This window comes from Empidonax traillii, unplaced genomic scaffold (assembly GCF_003031625.1).
Source record: "Empidonax traillii isolate 1590-97213 ecotype Southwest subspecies unplaced genomic scaffold, ASM303162v1 scaffold1982:size44646, whole genome shotgun sequence".
NCBI lineage: Eukaryota > Metazoa > Chordata > Aves > Passeriformes > Tyrannidae > Empidonax > Empidonax traillii.
This window is the reverse complement of record NW_020957175.1, coordinates 3,614-28,344: the sequence shown is the minus strand read 5'-3', so window position 1 is coordinate 28,344 and position 24,731 is coordinate 3,614. Positions and strand designations below refer to the sequence as shown.

The window sequence follows — 24,731 nt, the reverse complement described above, 5'->3', positions numbered from 1 at the left end:
GTTACCCAAGACCAGGTTGGATGGAGCTTTTGAGTAACCTGGTCTCGTGGAAGGTGTCCCTGCCCATGGCAGGGAGGTTTGGACTAAATGACCTTCAAAAGGTCCTTTCTAATTCAAAGTATTCTATGATTCAAATTCAAAGTATTCTACGATTCCCTGACATTATGCCTAATTTTGGACGAAGTGAGTTTCTCCTTTGACAGAGTAATTTTCTGTTTACTCAGGCTGATGAGGGCAAACAAAGAAAATTCCATTCCCAAAGTTTAAGACACCAAAGCACCAGTGTAAGCAAAACAGAGCTCTGACTTCCCTCTTTGTCCCAGCCTTTTCCTACTATTAGTACTCTCTTTATTCCTTTTAACACAGCCTCTTAACTTCCATGTGTGTTTTACTTCAGCTGTCCCCAATTACAATTTTGGTGGAATGTGGGTTTTTTTATTTTCTTCTGAGTGGTTTCATTTCAATTGAAATTCCCTGAAGATGTAAGAGCACTATAATTTCCCCTTACAAGGTACACTCCTTATCACTTCTGTTTAACCTGACAGCTCTTGTATCTCCTATTTCAGCTTTACAGAGTTTTCCTAGCATTTCAAAAAAATAAAAATCTAAAACTGTTCTAAACCAGATTTTAATAAGTGTTGCTAAGCCAATTCAAGACAGATACCCAAATTTGCACTTTCTGAAGATCTGATTAATTTCTTGATTATCTGCAGATTTTTCCTACCGTATTGTTCATTTTCAGGCCTTCCATAAGATTAGGTTGGTGTAGCTCCTTCTGTTTTTAAAAACCAACCCCAGCTAAAATGCCTGACTTTTATAAGTCATAAAAATCATCACGATGTAACAACTTCTCTCCTTATTTTACTGCTTCACTCTTACAGCTATGATGACACATTGAAGGTTAATGACATCTAGATTTTGGATATCTGGGTATTGTGACATTGAATATCTGTTGGAACTGTTGCTTGAGGCTCTCTGAAAATTCAGATGGACCTGAGTGGATCGTTCATCTGGAGGTCAAGATTTTCTACCTTATCTTTGCAACTCCAGCAGCCACAGACTCGTGAGAGCAGAAACTATGGGATACAAATCATAACCCCCTGGGTATAGGATTGCTGTTCTTGGCAGGTTTCCCACATAACATCAGCCATAAAATCCTTGCCTTGATTGACACTCTTTTCCCTGTTCACTTGTCTTTCAGATTTATTGTTCCCTAATGTTGTTGGTGTCCCCAGAGACCTGGAGAAACGACCTGACTTTGTGACTGCAGACCCGTGGACACTCAGTTGCAGGGAAATAATTGCAAATTAGCACACACTTAGGAAGCATTAGGCAAAGTGAAAAAAAAAAAATAAAAAAAATTATAAGTTTCCACCTTCACAGCAGATCAATTATCCTCTGGAAGCATCTGCAGTGTATGTGGTACTTCATAGCTAATATGAAACTAATATGGGATCATAAAGGTAACGATGTGCTGCTCCATTCCAGCAGAGCTTTAAGTGCCGCTTGGCAAGGTCCAAATTATTACTCCACAACCAGTAAAATGTGCTCTCTATCTGGTGTATCAACGTTTTGCAAGAGCCACTTGATGGATTTGCTTCCCTTGACTGGTGGTCATATTATGTTTACTGGAGTGTGGTGCCACTCTTAACACCCTTAATTAACTCTCTGGGTGTGCTGGAGTGATTATCTTGGGATCAAGCTGTCATTGCTCCCCAGACCCAAGCCAGGTGCCCTCAGCTGTAGGGAATTACCAAGGGGATCTTTACCAAGGCATTCCACTGTTTAGGACAGGCAGACTCCAGAGGAGTGTTCCTGGAGCTGGGGATGGACCCAGGGGCAAGACACAGTCCCAGAGCTCCAGCAACAGCACAACAACCTCTTATCACCCCTGGGAAACAAATCTATCGTTCCTGTCTGAAAGCAGAACAAAAGCAATAAAATAAGCAATGATTTATCTGTTGCTTTGGAAGGTGGGAGATACAACGAGCAGCTGCCTAATGCCAAATGAGTAAATATGTGATGGTGTGAAGAAAACAGCCTGATATAACCTTGCTATTGAGAAAAGAGTGCTTGGAAGTGTGGGAAAATTGCCAAGGTAATCTGAGAGGATGATTAAGTGATCTTTCTTTGCCTCATATGTATAATTCCTTATTTTCCAAGGCCAAGTCAGAGGCATTCTGGGTACAGCAGCTCGTACTTCACTGAGCTTTCTGACTTGGCAACCTGTGCAATGTCCCAGATGAATATCCACCATCCTCCTCCACACTTCCAACCAACAACACAGAAAGCTTTCATGGGCCAAACTTCAGCTCATCTTGATTAAAAAAAAAAAAAAAAAAAAAGCTCCCAACAATACAATATGTTTCCCAATTTGTTGCTAGGTAGAGAAAAAAAAACAACACCCTGCTATTGTGATTCTCCAAGTGCATATTGTCCAGTTCTCAAGGAAATGTATCCCAGAACAGACTTGGCCCTACAATCCTGTCTCTTCCATCTTTAGGGAGGTGAAAAATCCCATTTTTTTGTTTTGAACAGTTTCCCTCCATTACATTGAAAGATAGAGGTAGGTCACTGCATGGGCACTAGGAAATGGCATAATTCCTTATTTTTTTTCTCCATGCTCCTTTCCTATTTTCCTCCTTTTCTATGGCATCTCTTCCAGCCCGAGCTCTCCCAGCTGTGTCCCATCTTGTGCTTAATGAACTCATTACATTTGGGACACTGTTAGGACCTTCCACAGCACGTGTCCTTGCAGCAGCAGGGATGGCATTCAAGTCACACGAATTTGGCTGTCTGAGAGTGAAACATCTATATCCAGGCTGTTTTCTCTCAGTTCCGTCCACAGTGAAGGAACAACGATCAAGTCACCTCAGCAGCGAGTGGCTTTGCCTTGCTCCGGGACAAAGTGCTGCTCATCTTGGCAAGCAGAGAGCTAAAAACGCAGAAAACCAGTTTGATCAGCTCAAGAGAGACTGTGTTGATAGGCACAGCCCTGAGAATAGCAGAAGCATTAAAAAAAACAAAACAAAAAGGAGGCAGAAAAGCAGCTGAAATCAAAGCCAGTGTGAGGGCAAGAGGTTAAGCTTGGAATTAGAAGAAAATTTTGGACTCTGGGCAGAACAAAGCCCTGAAAATGCCTCCCAGAGAGAGGAGGATGGTAAAAAAAAACCCACTAAGAATTTTGAGAGGACTCCATATAACGTGAGTATTTTGTAAACTGATTCCTCTGACACGTGGGCTTTTGCAGTGCTAATGGTTAGAGGTTCCCAACCACACGGGCTCTGACTCAGAGCTGGACCCCAGCCAGTCACCTCAAAGCACGGAGTAAACTCCTGTCTCTGCACTGAGAAAAAGTGCAGGGTGTTCTAGGCCCTTCCTGCTCCCAGGTAATCTGGAGGCTCTGAAGGTTCCACAGCTTTTCTTGGTGGTAGAGGGTGACAGTGATGGCAGCTGAGACACGTGGACAGACAGGAGGAGTTCAGGTCTCAGCAGAAAAGGTCTTATCTCTTATCTTATTATTACCAATAAGTGACAGGACCAGAGAAAGGGCCTCAAGTTGTGACAGGGGAGGTTTAGACTGGATATGAAAGAAAAATGTCTTCAGTGAAAGGGTGGATAAACACTGGAACAGGCTGCCCATGGAAGTGGTGGAATCAGCAGCCCTGGAGCTGCTCCAAAGGTGGAACTTGAGGACATGGTTTAGTGGTGAACACGGTGGTGCTGAGTTAATGGTTGGACTCGGTGGTCTTGGAGGTCTTTTCCAGCCCAAATAATTCTATGATTCTAAAAGTTCCTACTCACACAAAAGGCAATCCAAGACTCCTTCTTTTGGTCTGACACAGAAAGAAACAAGTCTAGAAAAAAGATTGTGTGACTCTTCTAGTTCTTTCTTTCCACCAGAATCATCTTTTCACCTTGTGATTAAAAGTGGTTATTTCTATATTCATCTTCATGATCTGCTCATGGATTTCCATGTGAGAGTTCTAGAAGATAAGCTGGCACAGTGGTACTCTATAGGGTGGCAGAATGTGTTCCTAAGGGAATACCTGGGAAGGTCAGAGCAATGCAGGATCAAAACACTTTAATATAAACATGCAAAATTTGAGATATGATTTGTTCTCTTATTAATTCAAGAGGTGTCAAAAACCCCCATCAAAACACAACCAGAAGAGATCAGCTGTATCCATTATAACACAATATAATTCATTCTGGGGAACTCCAATTTACTTTAATCTCATCCACAGAAGTTCTGTGAACAGGAGTCAATGGGGACCATAAAAAGGGGGCAATTTTCCTCTGTTGGATGTGGCTGTTGAGGTGACAGCTGGAAATCCTGATTATGGGTATTAAGATGTTTGGTGATGAACTTTTTGAATTGACAGGATGGTCACAGGATCAGACTCAGCCCAACTTGGGATGATTCACGTTTTCCTTTAGAAATCGTGTGGAACCGGAACATCCCCTGTGGCCCAGAAAACAATCCAAATGTGATTCCTTTCCATTGGATAGCTTTGTCATTTTGTCATCATGCATTGCCACTAAAAATCAGGACTCTAAAGATGTAAATTCAATCAACCTGAAATCCTCCTCCTCTCCAAAATGCCCACTGCTCTGTTTTCAATAGGTTGACTCATGTTTCCAAGACGCAGTGAAAATCCTCTCTCCCCACGGGTGGTCCTTCAGAGCTTTGGGTGAGAGTTCTGATTAAAACTGTACCTCTAAAGCTGAGATAATTTCTACAGATTCCTTGGATAGTCCCTGAGCCGTAATCAGCACAACCCACAGAGTTCAGAGCATATGTCAGATTATCCTAAATTATGTTTTTTTCAAAGCAACAGATTAATTCTGCCCTATTTCTCTATATTTTTCACCAAAAAGGAAGGAGGAAATGAGGGAAAAGAAGTGATAGAATTGAGACAGGCACTCAGAAGATTCAGCCCAAATAAACTTTACCAAAGCTACACTCAGCTCATTAGTAGCATCTTCTAGTGGGCAGCAAATTAAGGCCAAATCGTGTGAAGTGTTTAGTAACAGGTTTTTTATTGTTGCTGCAACCTCCTCCCTTTACTTTCCTCACATCAGATCAAGACTTAATTCTGTTCAGGTCTTAATAAGCAATTGAAGCTCAGCTGAAATGATACTGAAGAGACATCATCATCATCATCATCATCATGTGCCTTGCAAGCACTTTGGGGATGGAGCTCTGGCCCCTCTAGAGACCCTTTAGGACAAAGGATTTTGGCCCAAGATTTCACAGTTTCAACAGAGTGTATAAGACCATTCTATTATTTTATTCTATTCTATCATAATAAATTCTCCAATATTCCCCTATCTCCTGGGATACTCTGTGGAGAGGATTTATCCTAAGCTTTTAGAACACCCAAAAGAACAGTGCTGCAGGCACAGCTTCACATGTTGATTTCTCACAGAAACAGAAGATCTGCCCATCCTGGTCAGCCTTTGACGAGAACTTTTGAAAATTATTGGAACATTTCCTAATATCAAATCTGAAGAAAAGCAACCTAAGAAAGACAAAGCTTTATTGATCTCCAGCAGTGGCAGATCCACTTCAGCAGCCTCCAGAGGATGCAATTTATTAAGAAAAGAACTAAAGATGTCCCAAAGCCCTCCTGTCTGCAGGGCTGCATTATTAATGCCCCACGTGGCTGCAGATGGCACAGAGCTACATGCGAGGAGCCTCCTCGGGTTTTCTCAGCCCAAAAGAAGATTAAAGAGAGGATTAAAGGTGAACCAGGACAACAAAATAAAGGGGAGATCACCAATGGCACGTGAGAGTCAGCAAAACCTAGGGCCAAGTTTAATAGTTCACCTGTGCATCGGTAACCTCAGAGACATCCTTGTTTTTAAACGCAAAACCAATGCTAGGAATGAGGAACTGGTAGCACAGAATAACTCTGAGTTATCTTCACATAATTTTCTGGCTCAGCCCAGTCTGGTGACCTGGCATCTCAAAGTACTTTGTGCCTTCCCCTGGGAATGTTCTGCACCAAAGACCAGCTTTTCAGTGGAGGCACAAGTGGAAAAACCACCACCAAAAAATAAACCCTATAAAAAACCAAGCCCTCCACACACAGTAGAAAAGGTGAATTCACATTTTATGGTATTTCTTTCCTCATATCCCAGGGTTGGTGGCTGTCCCCGGAGTTTGTTGCCAGCTGGAGTCAACGAGGCATGGGATGAGTTTGTATTTATATGTTTTTGTGAAACCTGTGTCTCACCGGGGAGATCAGGGCAGGGACACTGCAAGGAAAGGAAGGGAATGATCTTCCCTCAGTAAATAAAACTAAATGTCTGATCACCTGAAGTCAGCACAGTGGGAGGCTCTTTTGGGCAGGCAGAAGAGATTTTGTGGTGGAGTCTGGGTAGGTGGGTACACAGAGGACTCTCCAGGGCACAGCATGGCTGCCATTAACGTGCCCAAAGAACGGGATATTTTCCTGAGGATTGTTTTACTCAGGAACAGCCACAAAATGAAAACAGTGTGAGGCACAGAACAGTTTTTCCAGTAATATTTTGCACATTTTGGGTGTGTGCAGGTCTCCCACTTAGACGAAACCAAAGATTTGTGGCGTGGATTTAGATGTCCTTTGGGTTGTTTAATTTCATCTAGAATTGCTTGACTCTTAAGTGTTTACAAAACCTTCCTTGATAGGCCATAACTGCAAGTTGTACAGAAATAACTCTGGCTCATACTCTGCAAAGGAGTGCTGGTGTTCTGTGTTATCTACAAATCAGCAACGGAAATAAACATGGTTTTAAATCAAAATAATGTGAGATAACATGAAAATAACTCTGCTAAAAAACCCAAAACAAACAAAAAAAACCTAAAACTCCAACCCAAACATTAGGGCTTACAGGTCATAAATTAGTAGGTGAATGAATCCTAAGAGTTATTCAGTGACAGTCATGCAGCTCCAACCCAAAAGCATCTCTCTAAAATGGAAATTCATCTGTTTTTTCTTTTTCCCCTTGCCTTTTTAATCTGTTTTTTCCAAAGCAAACCAAATGCCCCAGTTTGCCCACACACGTGCAGGGACCTCCTGAAGACAATCTACACCTCTGAAGACAAAAGTAGCAGCTTCTGCTGAGCGACTTGAGTGGGAAACGAGGACATCGAGTACTTCCCATCTAGATGGCTTCAGTCTTACAGACACACATAGGATTAATTTAGCTCTGAGTACCAGCTGTACCTCCTCTGATCACTGTTATGAGGAATAATACAACATTCTCTTTTTTTTTTTTTTTTTTTTTACTCTTTCAGGGTGTTTTAACTGGTTTAAGTTATTAGTGCTGGTTTGCATTAGCTGAAAGGCAGCTGAAGTTTCTTCGTGGAGGAACACGGGAATTCCTTCCTTGTGCTGACCCTCTGGAGAAAGGAGATGTCCAGCACTGTGAATAAACCCACAGGAGTGCTTGGAAAGACCACCAGTTCTTCCCACCTGGATTAGGCTGTGAACACCTCTCTCCCCAGCTGTAGCCACGCTGAAAAGAGCATTAATCCCACTCAGCCTGGAGACACCAATCCTTGCTGCTCTGTCTCCCAGCTGCCCGTTAGGAGCATTGCCTAACCCAATTTAGCCCAGATAACTGGATTAGCTTCAATATTGGGCAAATTTAGAGAGGATGGGGAGGCCCTGGCACAGGTTGCCCAGAGAAGTTGTGGCTGCCCCTGGATCCCTGGAAGTGTCCAAGATTGGACAGGACTTGGAGCAACCTGGGCTAGTGGAAGGTGGCCCTGCCATGACGAGAGCACTGGAACCAGATGAGCTTTAAGGTCCCTTCCAACCCAAAGCATTGTTTGATTCTCCAGTTCTGTGATTCTGTGATAAAATAAGGCTATGCTACTAAGGCCAGAGGGATGCAATTGGATTCAGGGAATACTCTCCCTAAACCTGAATCTTCCTCAACTTGAATCTGCCCAGCAGTAAATTCCAGAGGTGGTGATGAGACGATGGAGAGATGGTGTCTTCAGGCAACTTCAGGATTGCAAAACAATTGCACAGACTTCAGACTTCAAAACTCATGAACCCAAGGTTTATGGCACAACTGTTTGGGTTCTTTTCCCCTCTTCTTGTAAGTACTGTTTCTTATTTCTGGTGTTCACAATTTTAACCACCAAATAGTAGATTAGTTTTGCCATTCTTGACAGAGCAAGTGAAAGTGGGGCTTAGCAATGCACACCTTCTAATTTTCTGATCAGAAACATTTTTCATGGGGAAAACAAAAAAAAAGAACAAATTCTCCTGCTCTTTCATTTGCCATTTAATTGGCGTGTTGGTATCACGCAAATTAAATTGTTAGCTCCATTTGTTCAACTCTTGTGCCACTTGTTTTCACCCCTCCTTACTTCCCCCTTCCCCAACACATAGCCAGTGTATCATTTTGCATCCCATGTGGTTAAATCTTTTAATTCCTAATTTGCTATTCTGCTCTACCAGATTCACCCATGAAAGAGCCCGGAAGGTTGAAGCTGAGAAAAAAATCACTTTCATTTTCTCAGCTCCTTCGGAGGGGTTTAATGTGAAATACACATGCAGCGCACAGTTTGGGAGCTCAGATTTTATCATCCAAGCGTTGCAGGACTGAGTCAAACCTGATCAGGTTTTTGATGAAAGGATAAAGATTCAAGCCTAGGCTGGAACCACTTAATAATGGTGAGATACTGAAAAAAAAAAAAAGGGGTTGTGTAACAGCAAGGAACAGTTCAGGAGAGAGGCTGAAATTTGGCTCCACACCACTGGTGGGAAACGTGGATATCAGCACAAGTTTTCCAAAGCAGGACTTCAAGCTTAATTAACCTTGCTGTTTAGTTATCAGAGGTCACCATTTGAATTACTGATTCAAATTATAGTGCTAAAATAGCAAATGGACAATCTATATTTAATCATAAAGACTATTTCTGTTTGTCATTTACATTTTTAACTTTTTTTTTTTTTTTCCCCCTCCACAAGAAAGGCTGATGATAACTGATTTGGGACACAGAACTTGGAAATTCTTTTTCATAACTGAGGAATGTATTTCAGAAAGACTTTAAAGGGATACATGTATTTTTATTTCTCTTTTTAAATTCATTTTACCATATTGGTCCAAGCCATATGGTTCATTCTGGTTTACTTTTTAGCAATTCATAATTTAATTAAGAATTACTGTCTAAGAATTGAAGTGGAATTAAAAACACATTTGGAAATGCACACACAGAATGCTTTAAGTCCCACAGCCCTGCATGAGGAAGGAAAAACAAAGTTCCTCATGACATTGAATTTTATTTATAATTCTGTGATGTCCTGAACAAGGGAAGTATCATGTGGTGTTACTGAACTGACTGTACTGCTGCTGGTCAAAGAGTTCTTCCCAGCTAATTATTAGCATTTAAATTATAAGCAGAGATATTTTAATCTCTCTCTGCTGTTAATAAAAAGAGCCTGACACCCCCATTGCATGAATCATATTTTGACTTCAGTCACTCTTTGGTCTCTTATTTGGTTAAAGAGGAAGCTTATAGTGACTGCTCTCCTAATTCAGACACGATAATAGAGTCTGTAATTTTTTTTCCATTAGCACATTGTGACCTCTAAAGGTTCTCCCAGCTTCCAAACTGCACGGGTTTTTTTTGTGGTGGTGGTTTCAGTCAGCCTTGTTTTCCTGAAAATCAAAGCTGAATTCCTCTGATTCTGCTCAGGGGCTTTAATTGTCAGGATGCAGAGTGGGTGTTCATCCTACAGGGTTTCTTCAGCACAGACTAAAAAAAATTAGTCCTGTTGCCACAGCAATCCCGTTCTGCAGCTAATTCCAGGTCATCCCCTTGAAGGGGGATGTGTCCAAGTGTCCAAGACCTGGCTGGATGGGGCTCTGAGCAACCTGGAAGGGGTTGGTACAAGATGTTCTTTAAGGTCCCTCCCAACCCATTCTAGGATTCTGTGACAAATTCTATTCCCCCCCACAAATCAGGTTTCAAAATTTCTTTTCAACATTTACTGTGAAGGGTGACAAATGTGGAGGTTGGTGACTTTTGTCGAGATTTGTCTCTTAAGCATAATTTGGAGTTGGTTTTTTGGGTTTTTTTGTGCTTCTTTTTTTTTTTTTTTTTTTTTTTTTTTTTTTTTTTTTTTTTTTTTTTTTTTTTTTTTTTTTTTTTTTTTTTTTTTTTTTTTTTTTTTTTTTTTTTTTTTTTTTTTTTTTTTTTTTTTTTTTTTTTTTTTTTCATTTCCCAAATCTTTCCTGTCACAAGCCTAGTTTTGGGGTTGGTGAGTGCCTTCCATGGAAGTGGGATTGGTTTTCTTCCTGCCCCACAGCAGGGAGAACCTCCAACTTGCTGCCATTTACTGGGCACGTTAAGAATCCTCCAAGATCTCCTCCTTCAGCTCCCACGGTGCCAGTGGATTTAAAAATGCCAACAGCACTAAGACAGACAGATCCCTATTATAAACAACAATTCTGATGTGCCAATGTGAGCTACAAAAGAGAAGAGAAAACAGCTCAGAGAGGAAAAAAAAACAACCTTCTGAGGAGAAGTGCCAGTTGTACTCTGACTTCTGAACATCTCTCGAGCACAAAAAGCAGACATGAAGAAAATGCTCTAAAATCGTGCCCGTTGTTGTTGTCACTAAGGAAACAACTTCCCAGGAATCTGCAAGTTGAGTGTACAGACACTTTGATGTGCAGCCAGCTCTCCCTTCCAGCACATTTCCCAGCTCTCTGGAGAAGCAGGTTCTGTCCACCAAGGGAGATCTCTCCTCTCTGTCTCGGGTGAGTCCTGACTTCACGTGGGGTTTGAACTCTGGTGCTCCAGAAAAGCCACAAACCAGACTTGCCACAACATGAGGTATCAAAGCACAGAGCCATGACTAAGCCAAGGGATTTTGCCTCAAGATACTCCTCTCTGAATCCAACAGCGCTGCCAGGAGAGCTAGAATAGCACAGGAGCTTGGGAATGTGGGAGGCAGAATTCTCTCTGTTCGTTTGTGGTGTTTTTTTTTCAAACACACACACACACCCCCCACACACAAAAATTGAGATGTGTGCTGGGTTTGGATTGAGGCAAACAGGGCGTGTGTAAGTTGTTTAACCTCTTCAGCCCTTCAGATGGAGTGGCCCCCTGCAAACTGCCCACTGGGAGTGATGCATGAGATTTGGGAACCCCTGCGTTGCTCCCAGGCATTGTTAAGAGCAAGATTAGTTGGCCTGTCTGCAAACCCATTCAAAATGCCACACAAATAGTTTAACATTCATTTAATAATAATTTAATACCGGTTTAGTGACCAAATCCCAGAAGTCCAGGGTGTTCTCTAGTGGTGCAGCCCTCAGCATGAGCACAGCCAGTGTATTCCACAGCTCCCTTCTACCACAAAGAACTTGATAAGTAACATATTCTGCTGAAAAACGTTCAGACAGGAGCATGCCTGCAGATATCCTGGCTAAATAAATAGCAAAGAGACACAGCACAGAACAGGCAGCAACTAAGGAACAAAATTATCTGTTTGATTGCTGGAGACTAAGCCAAGGCTGGAAGAACATGGGATAAAAAGAATGCATGGAAAGGCTTCACTAATATAAAATCATTTCAGAGCATTTGAGCATATTTAAAATATTTTCCTGTTAACATGGACAGGTGTTCATGTCAGATTTGACTTCCTAAGGCTCCTTGGGAGTGCCAAGGAGGGTTTATATACAATTATCCAAGAACCAGAACATCAGAACATCTCCCTGTAGACAAGTTTACTCCTGGTATGTCCCTAACTTTGTGCAGGAGACTTCTCTTTCTCAACCCCTTGAATAAAAGCTAATCTGGCCCTCTGTAACTCTCCTTTGTGAGGCCTCTAGACCAAAAATGCTTGAAAGGTCTAAAAGCAAAGCTGTTCTGTCCAAGTAAACAGCTGGACCACAGTGAATCCATCTGTCAGTGGCACCAATTCAATAACCACGGAGCAATCCTCTCCCAAGGTAAAAATCCATGTGTCCAGCCAGCCAGGAGCCTTTGCTTTTAGGTTAAATTCATCACCCACCTCTGTACCAGAAGTGATTTCTCAGCTGCTTGTTTGTGAGGAGCTCAAGGCAGCGAGCTGAGCAGCCGACAATCACCAGCAGCTGTTTCACAGAGGGGGCAAGGGAAAGAAATGCTTTAATGTTATAAAATACATCAGGTCTGGGACCTCCCTTGGCCTTGAGGTCAAGTCACATGTGATCACTTTGACTCACTCTGCTGAACTGTTCACCACCAGTTAGAAGGGCCTGATCCAAGCTGCCCGTGAGATCAATCTCTGAGCCGTGATATTCCCTGGGAATTGGTTGCAACTGTCCCATTTGCCTCATCCATTAAATATTTACCTTATTTATTAAACACTGCACAGAGAGCAACCCTTTTGCAGATCAGATCCTCCCAGGTTACTGCGGGCTGTTGCTGCTCCCCTCCCTCTGGAGCAGCGTAAATGATTGTCCGCTTTCCCGACCATTCCCAGCCTCATTGGTATTCCCGACTGAGCCGAGGAAATGCACCACTGCTGAAGAGGAGATCTCAGCGAAAACACTTTCTTCCCGTCCAGGGGGATTCACTTTATCTCGAAGAGGCAACAGGAATTTCTGTCACCGTGTGCTGCAGAGATAAAAAGGCTCATTGCAGAGCCCAAGCAATTGATAAACGATTGACGACGAGTCTGAGCTCGTCTGAGCACGCGAGAACTCTGACGGGGAGTTCTCCTCGGATAATTCCTTCACTACCAATTTAGAACAATGACAGCGATACTTTTAAGGAACCCTCTGGGAGAAGAATAAGTATTCGCTTTTAAATCCGAGAAATCTGCGAGGGAAATATTTTGATGGTTTAGTTTTGCTTTCAGTCTGTTGATGGCAGCATCCCGTCCTTGCCATGGGAGGCTTCTGTTTTATAAAAGACAGTTAAGAGAGTGTTTTTACAAGTCAAAGTGGATTTTCTTACAGTGACTTCAGGCAGATACTTGGTGGACATTTATAGATAACCAAGTCAGCCCAGAATCCTATAATGGACAGTGGAGGAAAAAAAACAAAACCAAAACCAACCAACCAAACAAAAAACAAAACAAAACAAACAAAAAAAACCACACAAAAAACTAATTTGGGGCACAAGGCTTCTGATTTATTTAAAATTTCTCCCTCAGGGGAAAAAAAAAAACAAACCCAAAACCTTTATATTCTCACGCTCCTTAGATATACTGTGGAAATTTATATCTATGTAGATATGATGGAGAGAGTCTGTTTACAAGGGCATGTAGTGACAGGACAAGAGGGAATGGGTTTAAAATGAAAGAGAGTAGGAAGAAATCCTTCCCTGTAAGGGTGGGGAGGCCCTGGCACCGGTTGCCCAGAGAAGCTGTGGCTACTCCATCCTTGGAAGTGTTCAAGGACAGGTTGGATGGGGTTTGAAGCCACCTAGGATAGTGGAAGGTGTCCCTGCCCATGGCAGGGAGTTGGAATGAGATGATCCTTAAGATCCCTTCAAACCCAAGCCATTCTATGATATAAATACCTTGTAGAAACCTTTTTAAACTGCAGCTGTCCAGGTGTCTCGTGCAGGGTGTTGTGCTTTTGCAATGGAACTTCACTGGTGTTGAAGCCACATGTTGAGTAAACCAGCAAATGAACAAACAAGTTTCAGCATTTAGACCTACTGGTCTAAATTATTTATTTTTTAAAAGATTCAAAGAACATTGGTAGAATATTTCCTAAGAGACACATTGAGAACTCGGGGTCACGTCTGGTTTATTCAGTGGTACCGCAGCAAGGCCAAGTTGCAGCAAGCAGGAAGAATTTATCTGACAAACATCTCAGCGCTGCTGACACGAACAACACAATTCCTGCCCTCAGCATTTCACGGGAGCTCTTCCAAAGCTGCTCACAGGAAACTCGGGGGGGGGGGGGGGGAAACTCCAAACAGCAGGTGGAGCAACGTGCAGGTCACGCTGCTTTGTGCTGCAGCTCCTGGGTCACTAAAGACAGCAGTCTACTGACAGAGACTGTAAAGAACAAGGTATGGGATCATGTGGGACATTTTGTAAAGCCAGGCATGAATATACAGAGCTGCCAGCCATGGAGCTCATCTTCACGTTGGCTGAGGTCACAGCACTGGGGTGGGAAGAGCCCTAATCCCAACTGCACAAAGAGGGAGCATAGAAAAGGAAGGTGCTGAATGATACCAGCACACAGAGGAGTGGAAAGTACTTGGAGGAATGTGCGTTTTTTTACTCTTTTTGCACGTTTGATTATTAAACGGACTGGCAAATCACTATGGATTATTTTGCTGAGGGTGGAAGAGTTTATATCTTAGAGATGAGAACCTTGTTGAAGGCTAAGGGCAGCTTCAGGTGATGTCACTACTCCCAGTTCAATTCAAAACCCCTTAGATTTTTATTTGTTCATGTTCCCTGACATCAGTAATTTTTCTTGGCCCTATTCATCTTAGAGGAGCAAAAATTGCCACAAAGGTTAATGAAACCTTTAGAAGTGCTGAAAATCAAGGCAGGAGGATGTTGGGAAAACATTCTGACCTGTGTATCTCCACCAGCCAAGGAAGCAAAGTCTTGAGATTGTCTCTGAGGAAAGATGGAGATTATAACTTTCTTTAGTTAGAAAAGAAATTCTTGGAGATTATTACCTTCTTTTATCACAGGGTGGGAAGGCCCTGGCACAGGTTGCCCAGAGAAGCTGTGGCTGCCCCATCCCTGGAAGTGTCCAAGACCAGGTTGGATGGGGTTTGAAGCCACCTGGGATAGTGGAAGGTGTCCCTGCCCATGGCAGGAGGGTGGGATGAGATGATCTGTAAGGTCCTTTGCAACCCAAATCATTCTATGATTCCACGATTCTATGATTCTGTGTTGAGGGTACTTGCAGAGAGGTGAAACAAGGGAGGCTCAGCCACCTCCAAATCTTTCCTCTTCCTGATACAAATGCCCTTTCTGGACATTTCTGTCCAGGCTGAGGTCTCTGGTCTGATCTTCTACCTGTTGCAGGCTAAAATAAACACTGGGATCCTAAAGGTGGTGATTTTCCAGTCACACAGAAGTAGCAGCACACCAGGACGGTGCATTTTGGACACAGCAGAGGGTACAGAAAAATTCTTGCATGTTGGAACCAGCCTGCGAATCACAAGCTGTAACATTTTGGGTTAAAGCTCTCAGAGCCGATTTCTAAAACGCAAGTTTGAACAAGCTGCTAAAAAGAATGATATGGATTAGCTTGGCCATGCTCTCAGACACGCCTGCATGTTCCTTCCAACCTGGCCAGTTTAGACAGAATGGGGAGATCAGCTGGCTTCTTTTTCAGATCATCTTGTCTGGCTTTCCTGGCTTTTCCACAGCCCTCACTGCCCAGAATTCCCCCCTAGTTAAAAAGGGTGTCCAACTCACGTGAATTATTTTAGAAAACCTAGTTTGGGATCAAAGGAATTGAAGTCTGGATTCCACAGATGTCACTGATGTAAAGGTAACATTCAACAAACACCCTTAATACTACCCAGAAATCATAAAAATGTCGTATTTTAGAGCAAGTACTTAGAGGAGAAACAAAAGGGAAATTTCATAAAGTAATATATGATTGTCAGAACATTGAGACAACCTCTGTTTAAATGAAAGTATTTTTAAATTTAGACATTTTGGTATATGACATGCAGTAGGCAATAGTCTGTCAGTTCATTAAGAATAATATCAAGTGAGAGTTTCTCCAGCCAGTGAAGAAACGAACACCATGTTGATGTTCAGGCGAACTTCCTTCTCACCTTTCAAGAAAACCACCACGAGTTCCAAATTATCTGATCTAAATTGCCCAGTTGAGCTTTCCCATTCCTGTTTTCATACCCAGACTTTTTTTAAATGACATTTCACACACAAAAACTCCTCCCTGTGAATAGATCTGGCAACGGGTCACATCCATGGTGCTGCATAATGCAGCAGTGGTGGACATGAAACCACTGCAAAATCTGCATAATCTATTTATTGAGCTTTATCTCAGAAGCTCTTTGGGAATAGTTAAGTAGTTGATTATTATGCCCTTGTTGTTCTAATTCAGCAAGGACAGTGGGAAGGAAAGCAAGAGGTCAATTTAATGAGACAATAAAGTCAAAAGGGAGACTCTTAGTCTGGACAATCCATTTTTAATTTTTGCTGGGAAGGTGGGAGATTTGTTTTGTCAGATGAAGATGCCACAGTAAAATGGATTGTTTTCTTCTTTCAGGGACAGTTTTAATCAGAGTTTTTTTCAAACTGATGCACACAAAGCTCCCCAGAAGAGCTTGAGATGCTGGGACTGTCAGAATGACATTAAAGCTCGGTGCTTTGAAGAGTTTCTCTCTAAATAGGTCATGTTTTGCTTTAATCACCTTGGACCCACCTCTGTGATTTGTGGAGACAGAGAAAATGCCAGAAAAAATGAAAGCAGACAAAAGAAACATAAACCTTGACCAAAGAAAGTGTGCAGCTGACATTCCTCCCTGCTAACAGGACTGTTTGGAGATAGTGAAACAATCAGGTTGTAAAGGCAACAGCACTTTGGGACCAGGATAAAAGGTCTTTTTTGCATTAAAAATGCAAAATTCCAGGGAACCTACATCTTAAGGAAGCAGGGAAAATGAGTCTCATGGAAAAACTCCAGATGAATCACAAACATTCAAAGAATCCAGGAGCTCTTCCTTTTCTCAGAAGGAGAGAGCAATCTGAGTAACAGAAGAACTGTGTCTTGGACACCCAGAATGTCAGGATGAAGTCAGAATGTTCAGTCAAGCTGTCAGAGAAAACTGAAGCCGGATCTTAGGTGTGACCCCAGCACATCTGCTGTGGATTGACCTTCTCCTCTGCTTGAGATTAGGACAGTGATGATGCACAGATGAAGGGAGAGTGGTAAGGTAACAGGACAGGAATCCTTAAGCACAGGCTGAGAATAATTCAGTGTGAATTATACAGGGAGAAACACACCCTCTGGATTATTCCATCACAGGATAACCAGGAGCTGCCTGTGGCAGCTGAAACTGGAGAAAGGCAAATGCAGTCTCTAAGTTGTCTCAGGAAATGTCCAAGAATAATTTGGAGTCGAATAGATACACCTGTAATGTAGAAATTCAGTAATTCTTTTGTGGCCCAGTATCTTCCCTGCGATCCCAAGACAGCAATACCAAAGGATATTTCCAAGCCCTGTGTGAGAGCATATAAAAATCAACTAACTCTTTGTGTGTGTGTGTGGTAAGAGCACCGTGTCCAGGATTTGATCAGTCTCATTCTAAACCATCAGGAGGGATCAGAAACTCGGGACAGAATTCAGACTGCAGATTAAACCAGCTCAGTGCTATTAATTGAAGACTTTTTAGGCTAAAGAGTTACAGAGCTCAGTCTATAGTAGATAAATGTATTTATCTGTATTGACTGGGCACTGGCCAGGGGCCAGAATCAGTAACCTAAACGCTGGTGTTTGGTGCACCAATACCCCAGGGGATCCAACCTCCCTCACACAGAGGGTAAACGATGTGGTGTAGATAAACATCATGCCTACATCCCTAATGGATGTTAGATACCCCAGGGGATCTTAAAAAAAACGCTTAACACCTATGTTTAAGTGACTGAATCATGTCTTAAATCTCCTTTTACTACAACAGGAGTTTCTGTACCCGGGTAAAGGTAGACACATCAAAATCCACACCTATCTTTAGGTGTCTTGATCTGTGAGCTGAATCCCATTTCTGGTCAGCTTGATAGAAAAATAGCAAAGGAGACCTGCAAGTCTTCCATACAGAGGAAAGGGAATGAGCTGAATACCAGAGGTGAAGATCTGTCAGGGGCACACTTGCTGGGGGAACCACAAAGGCCCTGACATGCTTTTCTTCCCTTCTTTTGAATAAAACTCAGGCTTTTGGTATCCCGTGAAGGCTCTTTGCCATCACCATTGTTACAACACCCAGCTGTGCTACAAAGAACAAGCCAGAGAACAAAAGGCTGGAGAAACACAGAGCAGTGTCCAGAGGCTCGAGCTCTGCAGAGAAACAACTTCCACGTGGCTGATATCAGCTTTTCCCTCCTCTCCCTCCGCAGCCACCGAGAGCTGCTGTGGAATGAGGTTCGTTCCAGCTGTTCACCCGCCGCCTGCAATCGTCTCTAACTGACCCATTCAGCAGCACAAAAACCCCGTCCAGGCTGTCAAACTCCACCCAACCCCAATGAATGAGCGTGGCTGGTGGCATCCCGGGGCTGCAGGGACAGCTGTGACACATTGCCAGCCTTAGTCATGGAGAGCTCAAGCATCTGCGGTGTTTCGGATGCTCTCTCATCTCCTCTGCATCTTGAGCTGGAGCACCAAACTCCTGGAAGGGATCCAGAGATCCAGCTCTCTAAACCACAGGAAATGAGTAACTTGACTAACTTTAACTCGGGTCTTTATGTAATGCACTTGTGCTGGTTTCTTTTGAGAGTTTGTTTCTAGGCCAAGAGAGAAAGTTCTGTTGTGTGTCCAAAATCTGAGATGCACACTAAGCCCAAGCCCCTGTTTGGCTTTTGGTACTAATTATATCAATTATATCAATATAAATTGTCATTATAAAAATATTTCTTTTTAAAAGGAAATGCTTTATACTCACTGCCATGAAAGTGTCGGTTTGTGTTTTTGCTAGAAATAAAAAACAAAAAGGAAAAACCTTCTATAAACCCGCTGCAAAAATGGGAGAGTAAGAGCAGAAACAGAAATGTTGTGACTTATTAAAGTCTTTCCATTCCAGGAAAAGGAATTAATAGTTAAGGATCTCTTAGCTATTTTAAACTCCCTTTCCAAATATATATAATTTCTTTCTGCTGTGGGGAAATGTACCTCTTACTGCTACAACTTTAACTTTACACATCCCTGTGTTTGGAGAGGTTCAGGTTTTGCGGGTTTTTTTGCATTATTTGGATTTCATTAAATAACTTTAAGTACCATAATTAAGGAGGAAGGTGTTGGTTAAATCTATTTATCAGTGGACTTTGTTAGCTTAGGACCAAGGGTGAATGCATTAAAATAAAAAAAAAAAAAAGGCATTTAGCCATTGATATATGGCAAAAAGCTGGCTTTCAGGTCACCTAGTTCTAAGCATCACAAGTGCTCCAAGTTGGTCAAAATGTATTTCCCAAGGTGCCAACCCCAAGCTAATGAGGTCTGGTCAGCATTCATCTCCATCTTCGTGCAACTTCCAGTCCCCCATTTACGAGCAGGGGATAAGAGAGGAGATCTGGAGCTTTGCACAGCTCCTGGCTGGCTCAGAGAAGAGCAGGCAGAGGGGGTTTGCATCTGCCTGCAGAAAATCCTGTGGCTGTCCTGGATGTCTCCCTGGGGTGATGCATCCCCACCTGTTCCCAAAATTATATGTGAGCTTCAGCTGGCAAATCCCTCTTAGCGACTGGACAGAAGAAGGAAGTGTCGATACACTAAGGAAGCCTCTGAGGTTTAAAAAAATCAATGAATCATTAAAAAAAAAAAGAAAAGACAAAGAGATAGGAGGTTGGCTGGGACATGTGGCATGAATTCTCCAACAGCTGAGTCTGCCCTTCATTGAGCAAAGGGAAGATGTGGGTGAGGAAGATGTGGGGTCCACCACAACAATCTTGAGCTTGTCATAAACCTCACCACCTATCACAATTTGCCGTTCCTATGAGCTGGTAAAATATTGTCAGTCTTCCCCTCTGAGCAAAGATGGGAGCAAGGGAAGAATCCCACTCCATGGAGATGCCTCTGAGATGCTGTGGAAGGATCCACCTCGCTGGCTGTGGATGTGTCTCTGAGTCAGCTGCTGCAACAACATCCATAGGGTGACTCACCTGACCCACTTCAGGCTGGGATGAACCACCCTCCTCACTTCCAGCGTAGGGAATTAGGGGGATTGGTTTGGATGTGACCATTTCATTTTCAGATGCTTAAGTGAGAGTAGATGAACATCATCCAGGCAGCCAAACTCTCCTGAGTGAGAAAGCCTTCCTCCTCAGGAAGTGAACCATGGTTTTGCCAGGGGCCATTGAGGGCCATGTTTTCACCTGAAAATGAGGACATTTCTACACCCTCCACTCCTCAAAGATGGACCTGATGATACACCAACTGCCCAGCAATTAAAAACTTGATCCAGTCACGTTTCCCTTCAATAAAGTGTTTTCCCTGAATAATCTTCACAGAATCAGATGGGATAATGATACTGTCCCTTGCAGGGAAAGACAGCAGCAAAACTTGCCTCGTTCTGAGGAACAGACGAATAAAAATAAAAAGTCTGGGCTATTAACCCACCACACAGATTAAAACATCTCTTCCTGCCCTAGCCCTCAGCTCCATTTAGCAAACCAACAAATCACAGATAACAGGCTGTAATTATCCTTCCATTTGCAGCTCCTGAGCAATCGTGACCCAGCCATCTCTAATGGGACACAAAAGCCACTGTGGTTGAGGCTTCTTGGGAAATGCCTCAACACTGCATGGGCAAACCTACAAACAGATGTGGCAGATGCTTAATGTTGTATGTTCAATAAGGAGCTCTCAGGCTCCAACATCCCCAATGTGTTATAAAATAATTATTGCTATTGCCATAACTGTTATTAAGAAGAATTTGAACATATACATATTTATCTCCCTTTCTATCAGTTTTAGAGTGAATTATGAATTGCAGTAACAAAAACTAGAATTGTTGAGTTAATTTGTTGGGTTTTGGTGTTTGCTTTCTTTTTTAAAGGGGGCATTAAGCAGAGGTCAGACCTTTTAAAACTTGTTTTAAAATAATATGGCAATTAAATGGATCAGAGGAATTTCAGTGCATAGTTCTACCTTAAGCCATCCAAGAGTAAAATATCACACCTGAACGAGCAGGGATGAGACTTTCAGGATGTCTCCAGGGCAGATAAACTCCAGTGTCAGATGCAGATCAGCTCATTCCATGGGGTTATTATCTCAGGAGAATTTGTATTCAACAGTAACCTGGAACTGGAGCAGCAACCGAGTCCCTGCAACTGCATCCTTGTTGTTCTGCAGGACCCTTCCCAAGGGAACATTCCTCAGCACAACGGCCATGTCAGCTTTAAATGCCCTGTGTGATGATGCTCCTGCCTTTTCTTTGGAAGATGGAATAGTTTGTCACAAGGAGTTCAACCCTGAAATTGCTAATCCTGCCCTAGGGATGAGCCCACCGGGTTTGCACGGGAACACAGTCAATGAGCTGCAGTGAGTTACATAAACAAGGCTGGAACAATCCAGCCAGTTTTAGCCACATTCCTGGTTTGTTTCGTGGAGGTAAAAACTCAAGGCTAAGGAGACAGATCAATAAACTGAGAGAGCAAAAGGTGGGCAGAGAACCGAGCCCCGGCAAAGCAATGGGGTGAGGACATTCTGCCACGAAGCTTCCGAAAAAGCAAACCTGCTTCTCTTCCCGTGTATTTGTGCCCGCTCAATTACAATCCAAACAGCGTCTCAGCAGCCACAGCAGACACGTGAATCCCAGTCCTTGTGGAAAACTACCAAATACCTTTCTGTATGCAAAGCATCTCTTAAGAACGGAACAAGTTCAGCGCACCAAGGGAGCTGGGAAAGTGTCTCACCAGGGATGCTGCGTACTGGGAAGCGGGAATACTCTGAAACAGCTTGTTTCAGTGGTGCTACAGCTAACCCTGGTGATCCAGGATCAGCTAAGATGACTTTTAAGTTGTGGATGGGGGAAAAAAGAGGCATTTTCTCACTGCTGCATTTCCATCCCTTTTAGTAGAGTTGTTCCGTTTCTGTTCTGATGTGGAAAACTCACTCCAAAACCCCGCTGACTGCAGGATGTACCAAATCACAGGTGGGATGGGATGAGATGGCTGGAGGTGAAAGGAGAAGAGGGGTTGGAAACTAAAGAACATGAGCCAACAAAAAAATTCACTTCATTGACTTAAAGGCTGCGGCTGCACCCTCTGGGAAAAGGAATGGGGTGAAATAAAATTCGATACCACCTTTGACTTCTACGTCCTTGCATCAGTTTAACTCTCCTGAACACAGTGCCAAACAAATAACTCCTCTGTTAAAGCAGGACTAACTGTTAAAAACCTGATATCTCTGCAGGTCTCTCTGCCAGAGATGAGTTACAACACGATCCTGTCCTGAGTTTGCTTTTCCTCAGCGGTTCTTCACTCAAATACTCAGCTTTCATTAAAAGATAATCCGAGCTAATTTAGGAATTAGACTGTTTGTACTAAGTGTGCTCAGAAGGAAGGAAAGGAAAACAAAATCTGCTACATTGGAATGAATCAGCCTGGGGACACAGGTCTCAACTTCTCAAAGGCATAGGCACATATGGAACTCAACCCCGGGAAAAAAATATCTCCAGGATGCCAGCTCAGTCAGCCAAATGAAGAGAGATGTGATGCACAGAGGTCTGAGTGTGATCAACAGCACAGCCCACAAGCTCAGAAATCTCTGGTTCTCTCTGCCTGGTATCATCCCACAGCAGAGCTCCTGCCTTGGTGTTTGTGAGCGTCACAAAAACACCGACAGCAGATCCGGACAGATCCGTGTGGCACCGCCATGCAAACTACAGACATCCTAAACCTACAGGGAGGAAGGAGCCCTCCAGTTCCTCACAGGGACCCCAAGGAATGATGGAAGGCTAAAGCCGAGGAGCCATCACAAGGCTAGTTCTCTGTTTACAGAGAAATAAGTGTGTTTATCACACAGAAAGCCCCCCCTGACCTTGGAGCCTGTGCAGTGTCAGTGGTTATCCTTCCAGTCCTGCACACATGCCTTCGACTGGAGAAAACAAAACCAACACAAATCTCCCACTCCTGGGTGAGATGAGCTGCCTGGGCAATGACAGATCAGCTGGAGCTGTCCTGAATGACAACAAAGCAGCAACCACTGCCTGCAGCGCAGAGGGGCAGGTGGGGATAAAGGCAGAAGACCACAACCCAAAACTGTAACCAAGACAACAAGCAAACACATCAACTTTAATCCAACTCCCATTACTGCACTGTCTAGCATTCCTTAATTATCCACCAAATTGGAGCAGCTTCACTTTACCCACCCCATAGGACAACTTCTTCTGAGCCACCTGCAGCGTGTTTTGCACTGGCCAAAGACAGATGCTTGTATAACACGTCCTTTCTCTGCAGCTACCCCAGCAGCGCTTCAAGGAGTTTGCCTTCCTGCTGTCCTTAGCCTTAAGTAACCAAACATTCCCTTTGATTAGCCCTAGGAATGTTTCCCTGCTGTACCTGACCAGTGCTGCATAGGCTGAACAGAGAAGTGAGGTGGCCCTGCACCCAAAGAACAGCAAGGGAAAACCCCTTTGTTGGCTACAAGAGAGTAAATAAAAATATCCCCAAAGCTCCTTCACTTCCACATTGTCATATCAGTCCAGCACTTGCACTGTAATTAACATGCACCAGACAGATGGGAATTGATAACACCTTGGGAAAGAATCAGGTCACTTTGCTGCCTTTTTCACTTTGGTTAATATTTCCTTCTCATTATAGTTCCCTCCTGTGCTGCTCCAATATATCCTTCAAGCTGAAGGCCAGATTCTGTTTACCTGCAGATCAGATGCAGAGGAAATCCACTGACTTCCAGGGAGTTCTTCCAGACCTGCTTCTACGTGAGTGGGATGTTTGTCTGGTGATAAACACCGGGATGTCACTAACCAAATCCCCCCCCCTTTTTTTTTCTTTTTTTTTTTTTTCTTCAGGTATTTTCCAGTTCTGAACAACATGCTGCATTATCTCATTATCTTAATCCCCCCACGGCTGCAAACTCGCCAGATTCCAACACACACCTGAGGGGTTCACACGCTAAATTCTCAGCACATCGGAAAAGAGCCTGTCCTGTGAGCCACCCCCCGACTCGAGATGTGCTTTGCATGGAGATGGTCTCATTGGAAGCAGCTGCTCAAATCCTGATAAGGAGATGTGTCCGGAGGCAAGCGGAGGTCAAAGGCACACCAACCGCAGTCTTACCCCCCAGGAAATGCCGGGAAGTCCCGGTGCACCGCTCGGAGGGTGAATCGGAGTTTCTGCGGCAGGTGAAGATGCAGAACTGCAAAGGGAGCCCGGGGGGCTCGGAAATGCCGCCAGCAGCAGCAGCAGCAGGGGCTGTTTAGCAATCACGTTTTATTTACCAGCCATATTGTGTTAAAAACAGACGTGATTCCCATACCGAGCGCCTTAACCTGTCACCACTCGCGAAGGGAGATTGGTTTGTTTGGGAAGAGCCAAACCTCTCTGGAGGACGCATCCTCCGAGCCTACAGTTCTGCCGGAGGCAGGAAGCCTGCCCGCGATTCCCGGCTAAAGAAGTATTCCCAGGACCTGGGGAAGCGCAGGGAAGAGCCGGTAAATCGATGTCAAGACGAGCCGGTGGGTCCTTCTCGCTTCGCCGCTTGGGCATCCCCGGGGTCTGGGAATGGGGTAGCGCCGGGGGGAGGTGGGGAAGGAAGGAAGGAAGGAAGGAAAGGACTTACCATTGCAGCAGGGATCCGTCCCGGCGCTGGAGATGCCGCATGCCCGTGGTGCGGGGCGGGGCGGGGGCCGCGGGGGGACAGCGGCCGGTCCAGCCCCGCCGGCTCCGCGCTCCCCCCCGGCCGGAGGAGGGGTCGGCGCCTCCGAAGGGAATCCAAATTCCTCCTCCTCCTCCCTCGCCTGCCGGTCATGTCCGAGCTGCCTTTGCTCAGGGGATGGGCCAGCTCCTGGCCGTGAAGGAATTTGCCATCGCTAAAATAATTAAAAAAAAAAA

At 43.8% G+C, this 24,731-nt stretch overlaps 1 long non-coding RNA gene across 1 annotated transcript in view; it reads right to left on the bottom strand.

The window, feature by feature from the left end:
* Nucleotides 1-24,725, bottom strand: part of LOC114071365 — a 31,070-nt gene extending 6,345 nt beyond the window's left edge. The window contains exon 1 of the long non-coding RNA XR_003574023.1: nt 24,460-24,725. This is a non-coding gene — a long non-coding RNA (uncharacterized LOC114071365). The remainder of the gene's footprint in view (nt 1-24,459) is intronic.
* Between the last annotated feature and the right edge of the window lie 6 nt (nt 24,726-24,731).